Source organism: Aegilops tauschii, chromosome 1, assembly GCF_002575655.3.
Source record: "Aegilops tauschii subsp. strangulata cultivar AL8/78 chromosome 1, Aet v6.0, whole genome shotgun sequence".
Taxonomy (NCBI): domain Eukaryota; kingdom Viridiplantae; phylum Streptophyta; class Magnoliopsida; order Poales; family Poaceae; genus Aegilops; species Aegilops tauschii.
Window position 1 is genome coordinate 89438980 of NC_053035.3, and position 7701 is coordinate 89446680.

Sequence of the window (7701 nt, forward strand, 5' to 3'; positions counted from 1 at the left end):
ATTGTTGCCATCGAGGATAAAAAGATGGGGCTTATATCATATTGCATGAGTTTATCCCTCTACATCATGTCATCTTACCTAATGCGTTACTCTGTTCTTATGAACTTAATACTCTAGATGCATGTTGGATAGCGGTCGATGTGTGGAGTAATAGTAGATGCAGGCAGGAGTCGGTCTACTTGTCACGGACGTGATGCCTATATACATGATCATGCCTAGATATTCTCATAATTATGCTCTTTTCTATCAATTGCTCGACAGTAATTTGTTCACCCACCGTAATACTTATGCTATCTTGAGAGAAGCCACTAGTGAAACCTATGGCCCCCGGGTCTATTCTCCATCATATTAATCTCCCGTCAACAAGATATCTCTTTCTTTGTTTACTTTGCAATCTTTACTTTTAATCTTTATCATAAAAATACCAAAAATATTATCTTATCATCTCTATCAGATCTCACTTTTGCAAGTGGCCGTGAAGGGATTGACAACGCCTTTATCGTGTTGGTTGCAAGGTTCTTATTTGTTTGTGTAGGTACGAGGGACTTGCGTGTGGCCTCCTACTGGATTGATACCTTGGTTCTCAAAAACTGAGGAAAATACTTACGCTACTTTGCTGCATCACCCTTTCCTCTTCAAGGGAAACCAACGCAGTTCACAAGAGGTAGCAGGGGTCCTCGCGAGGCCCGGCCCTCGCGAGGTGTCTTACGTCCCGGCTCCCATGGCTGGGCCACCTCTTGAGCCTTCTCCGGCTGTCGCTTCTTGGGTCGCAGGAGAAGGCCCATGCTACCCTGGCTCCTACTAGGTCGACAGTCTAGAGTCGCCTTCTAGATTTTTTATCTTGCAAAGTAATTGGCATGTTTTTTATGTTTTGATTTAAAGACACCATAACATCTTCCTAGAGTCCAATACCATATATTAATAAAAAAATGTAGTCATATTTTGATTTTTAATGTAATGAACATTGATACTTAAACCTATATATTATATTTCCTTTTTGGTCTAAGAAAACTTTCGGTCTATTTATCATCTGCGAAGGTAATACCATAACTGAAAATTTCATCAAGGTTCGTATATCACCTAGTGACGACTACAAGCATTCCGCGAGCTGAAGGTGCGCATCACACCTCCCTCATCAGCGTCGGGTAAACATTCTTATAGCACATAGTCGGGAAGTCGTCGTGTTAAGGCCCCGTATGACCAACACATAACGACAACAATTCTCGTTGATGAAGAGAAGTGTAGATCAGAAGGATCCAATCTGCGCACACACATACGCGGACAAATGAAGATCTGATCCAAGTGGATCCACCAAAGATAAACGCCGACCAATTCCCACGAGAACTGTGGACGCCGCATCCGCCCGTGTGGGACTAGTACGTGGACACTAATTCGGGAGCTGGTGTCCAAAGCTAGCTGTAGATGTCCAGTTACACTTCATACGAAATGTGATGAAAGTGAACCAATTTGATGCAAATTTAAACAAACTGGACGATGTCCATTGATACTTGGATAATTTTTACATAAAAACATATTATATTTCGTCCGGTGAGCTCAAACCCCTAAAAAAGACTAACTACCCTATACGTGATGGTGACCTCGTATATATAGTGTATGTGGATTTCCAAATCATGTTTCACATGAATTTGCAAGTTCAAACCGTGTCTTCTAGATATGAATTACGGGAGCCATGCATGGTTCCCAATTCAAATATTAGGGCCCGTTGATTCACAGGATTATGAAAATACATGAATAGGAAAGTATAGGATTGGAGTGGCATATCCACTTAAAATCTAATAGGATTAGCAAGGAGTGTTTTATGCCACGGGAAAATAGTAGGAATTTTAAAAAGACATCGAATGCCTGGCAAACCCGCGAGCTCCCTTTCGACCGGCGGACATATTTCCTGCCTATCTGCTTCATCACGTGTCGCAGTGACGCACACCCAGAAAGTGCCACCACCGAGGAGACTGCGGGGTTGGCTGTGTCGCCCCGAATGAGATGGAGAACGATGCGTCCAACAAGCGGAGGCGGGTCGAGCCAGAACCGCAAGAGCCTCCGGCAAGCCTGGAGTTCATTAGCAGCCTCCTCGATGAGATGCTGCTCATCATCATCTCCCTCCTCCCCTTCAAATTTGGCATGCAGACAACCGTCCTCTTCCGGCGGTGGCGCCCCCTCTAGCGCTGCATCCCCCTCAACTTCATCTACAACACCGAGCTCCCCGACGGGGATGGCGAACGTATGGATGCATTGTCCCAGATCATCACCATGCACGCTAGGCCAGCCAGATGCCTTGTCATCAATTGCTTCCATTCCAATTGCTAGGTTAAAGCCAAGTTTGACGAATGGTTCAGATCTCCTGCCCTAGATCAACTCTAGGAGCTCTGTTTTGCAACTAGACATCAGCGCTCATTGCCACCGTTCGTGATCCACACTCGCGCCGGTGCTACACCGCGCCAGGTTTATGTCCTATTGTTTCCCCGAGATTAATGTCGCGCCCGCTCTTCTTCTCCCTCAACTCAAGCAGCTCAAGCTCTTCGAGTTCCGAATCTCGAAGGAGGCTATTGAGCACCTACTCTGTTGTTGTACTACCCTCGAGTGCCCTCGTCTTGGGGAGATCCACGGGTTCAGTAGCCTCCACATCGCCTCGACGAATCTTCAATCGATTTGTTTGTCTTGCTAGTGGGGAAACGATATGGTCATTGAGCATGCGCCTTTCCTAGAGATTGGTTGTACTTTGTCGAATAAGTCCATCAATACTCAGGGTCATTGGCGCACCAAAATTACAGTCGATAGGTATTTTTCTTTGGATTTATTTGTACTAGTTTTCCACAATACCTAGAGGAAATAGAATTAAGTGCTACCATGTTATTTTATCTAGTTGAGCAAGACCTTTGAGTTGAATATCTTTGCTTCATTAACACTTGCATAATAACCATGCCACCGTTACAACTATACTAAGTTTACATGTCAAGAAGAGGAGGACTATCTAGGTGTACCGATCATAAGTGAACCAAAACATTCTCGTTATTTCATTTTAAATAACCGAGTTCCTCTGATTTGGATTTCTCTCTATGTTGCTCGAGGTCGATCAAGTTTAAACTTCAGGGAGTTGATGAGTATTATTTTTACACTCCTCTAACCTGAGTTTAAACCAAAACATTTCATTAAAACCAAGATATTAGTTTCAATATTGCCACTAATGACCAATGAATGCAAAGGATTCCAAATATCCTATCTTTATTTTGTTGCCACATGAAAAGGGTTATTTATGGACGAAATCAAGCCAATACACGGAAATGAGTAAAGTAGAGATAGAGGAGATCAAGTGGGAGGTGCAGCAGAGGCACTAGAGAAAAAAGATGGTGTTCCATACGACCGCGCGTGCTCATATAGGCGGTCGTATGGAATGCCAACAGAGGCGTCAGATCCACCTGAACAACCTTTATAAAGGAGCCGACGCCAAATGAACAACATAACATAGGAGAACATCATCATCTTCACATAAACCATCTCCACCAACCCTAGCCACCGCCATTTCCCATCTCCATAGCCACCACCATCATCACGACCATACTTCTTAGCCATCTAGCCATACTTTTAATCATGCATCGCATCTGACACCTATTGTAAGGCATATTACCAATCAATCAATCTTTATGATGTGTTCTTCAATGAGTTCTTCGTGTTAGCCGATCTCCATGTGTGAGTAGTTTGGAAAGGTCATGGGTTGAGGAAAGGTCCTTTCAACCTAATGTATTTGTTGGAGGGATCAATGGAAGTACTTTGAATTAACATCATGTATGTGTAGCATAAAGTTATTCTGTAGTTGTCTCTTGTCTCGTTCGCGTTCTTCATCCATGCACGTACCCAGGATCATGGAGAGCGAGCCACAAAAAGGCTAAGGGCAAGGAGACTGTGATGTGTTATTCTAAACACCAGTGATATAAAGGTATAGGTCTAATTCTTTTGGTGGCTTTTTTGGGCTTCTAGAATAAGCTCCCCATAAAGGTCTAGGGCAATTTCTTTTAGTGGCCTTTTGGGCTTCTAGAAAGGCTTCTAGAATAAGGTCCCCGACCTAGCTTATTCTAGAAGCCCAACCAAAAATATTTTTTAGAAGCCTACTAGTCAAGTCTTAATGAGTAGGATTTTAAAATATAAATTTGGTTGGGCTTATTGAATAAGCTGGGTATAGGGGCAGATTATTTCAGCTTATTCTAGAAGGCAGCAAAAGAACTGGCCCTTAATACGGTAACATGGACCCTATCTCTAGGGATACAAGAGGTGCAGTCCTTAAACTACCAATGATTTTGTTTAATTATTTCTATCTTAATTACTGGGGCAACACCGCGCGACGGATAAGGCCTTCAGTTGGACAACTGACTCTTGATGAAGGACGTGTGTCAGTCAAGACGTAATTTGCACACACCCCTCACTTCCATACATAGCGAGCACATCTCGACGGATGACTTCTAGGGCACAAATTAATATCATAATGATCCCGACACAAACATATAGTTGTAAGCATAAGTTCTCATACCCATGCCTATTTTTGTTATAAGTGTTTTTAGTGTCATATCAAAAGCTAGATTTAGTCTTTTGCAAAAGCTTGTTAGAAACCCTTGCTTAAAGGGCACTGCCCTCTCGTGGGTTCGATAAATCAGGGTCACCAATGGGGAAAAACCAAGAATCCTTTATGCTCCTTTACCGGATCACTAAAGGGACAAATCAAATGGAAGGTCCTTAGTAAGCAACAGGAGCGTGACACTATCGACGACTTATCAGTTAGATTGACTCTCTTGCTCAGTGCCTGATGCCACAACCTTCTTCGAATCCGGATTAGTGTACCCTCTATTTTAACTTGTGTGTGTGGGTTTATTATTGAGCTGGTGCCCCCACCAGACTTGATGTTGGTGTATTTGTACCTTTATTGTGTCTGTACTTGGTTGTTTGACATTGACTTTATCTATAAAGCGGGGCGAAAGCCTATATTCCAAAAGATCCAAATCCCGCATCATGGCGTCATGTTTTTCCTTTTCTGACAATTCAAACGATGAAGCCCAATCACCCGGTGCCATGAGAGCACCTACCGCGAGCACTCTTACCCAAGATCGAATAAACCCGCTGACTTCCCTCCTCATAATCCAAACCATAGCTCACAAAGGCCGGAAGTCAAATGAGAGTACGAGACCACCCCTTGGTCAGCCCGAATAAGACCGCAAATGAGAGGAGAAGAGATAAACACAAATGCCGACAAGAGCGATGAGAAAAGAGTTAAACCCTAGCGAGAGGGCAAAGGCGACACCAACGACTACTTATTTCGTTATCATTCGGCTGAGCTTGTGTAACAATCGGGGAGCTCCTAATTGACACCTTGACTGGGCCGGCCCATTGGCGTGCACGCTCGTTCGCCCTGCTGGTACTATAGTGCAACCCTTGGTCAGCCCGAACAGGACCGCAGGTGGGAGGAGAAAAGATAAACTAAAACACTGGCGGAGCAACGAGAGAAGAGACAAACCCCAGAGAGAGGGAAAAGGCAACACCAACGACCACTTTTTTCGTTGTTGTTCGACAGAGCTTGCATTACAACTAGGGAGTTCCTATTTGACCCCTCGACTGGGCCGACCCATTGGCGTGCACGCCCGTTCGACCTGTTGGTATTGTAGCGCAACGAAAATTCATAAAAAGCAGTCACGCACAAGGAATCAAACTAAAGATCTCTCACTGGTTAAGGACTGTCGCTAGCCAAAGTTTGGAATTTCAAAATTTTGTTCATGTTGTTCAAGAAATGTTCGGCTTTTCAAACATTATTTAACTTTTGAAAAATAGTTCATGATTTCCAAGAAATTTTCGAAAAAAATATTTGAACCACGCGGATTTTGAAAATGCATGAACAATTTTTGAAAAATGTGATCATTTTAAAAAAAATCTTAATTTTTTGAAATTGTGATTAATTTTTACAATTCTAAACTAAATTTAAAAGTATTGAGCATTTTTATTAAAAGGTGAAGATTTTTTGAAACACTCCTTTAAAAAAGTGATCATATTTAAAAAATACGAACGACTGTCAAATCATATAGGAAATTCCTTACAATTGGTCGTCCGCTGCGGTTGTCGCTTGGTTGGGCCTGCGATCCACTTGGGCCTTCTCTCGTGTCTACGCTGCTGTACATCGGCCCGGTTTTCTGCTAGGTCGATTTTCTGTAATGGAAACCGTCGGAGCCCACAACGCAGGATTCTAAAAAGAAAGAGTCAATTACACCGGTGGTGCTAGAACTTGGCGTAAATGGTCACTTTGGTGCTAGAAGTTGCGGTGTACATTAAAGTGGTGCAGAAACTTGGCGTGCAAATACAGTGCATATCCCATTTTGTATACATAATATGTGCTGACTAGGCACGTGGGGTCCGCTGTCAGCCCGTGAACCAGGCAGAATGTTTTTTTTCAAAATCCCTAATATATATTTTTGACAAAAAAGACCATATGGACGTGGCATTTTTCTTCTCTATGCCTAGTGGGCCCCGCCTGTCAATATTAAAATAAAAGATTTCACCCAGGTTTTGATCGGGCGACCACAGGTTACCTAAACAACCAGCTAACCACTCCAACATAAACATTGTCTAGTTCTCTAATGATCATAACCGTATAAATATTTAGCGAAGACGCATGTGGAGCTTAAGTGGGCTGTAGATATTGCAGCCCATTTTTCACAAGCTATTTTTATAAGATATTTTAAAACGTAAGTAATAAAAATTATGTTCCAATATTTGTTTGTTATCAATACTTTGTAATAAAAAACAATGAAATATATACCCGTGTATATATAAAATATTTAGTTATTATGGACATTTAAAATGTGTATTATATACAATGTTTAATGAATAAAAAAAAAGTATACACTCATGACATATATTTAAATTTTATAATGATGAATACAAACATTTACTTAACAACTATAATTATTCACAGGTGTATATTTTTTACTAATGACTTATATTCGAAAACAGTATATATTTTAAATATTATACACAATTCAATATCCATATCAACAGTTTTTAATAGTATAGTTTTTACTCATGACTTATGTATATTTTTAGTTATAAAAATTGAACTATACAAATGTAATTATAATTATTTAAATATTTGTATAATAAAAATATATTTTCAAATGTAATTTAAAATAAATTTTATCATTTTAAATTATTTAAATATATTTACAATTCATAATATTATTTAAATATACGAATGTGTTTTGAAATAATACATGAACAAGTTTTAAAAATAAGTTATTTCGTTGGGATGCATGGTATTTTTAAAATAAATATACCATTGTTTAGAAAATAACACATGAACATTTTTATTTAATATACATTTTATATTTCTGTATTAAATAGATATTTTATATAGTGCATGCATGTGTATTTAATTTTTTATTTACTAATCATGGTTTGTTTGTATAAACATTTATAGCACACAAACATTTAAAACATAATTTTATAACTTTTTTTTGAGCGGTACATAATTTTGTAACTTACATTTTATAAATATATCTTTAAAAAATAGCTCGTGCAAAATGGGCCGCAATATCTGCAGCCCATCCAAACTTCAGATGCGTACCTGTTAGATACATAATTTAGGTGTAGGTCCACATATTTGGTTGGGCAATCCTCATGACCCAAACCTTGTACCTATGACCTTTGCTT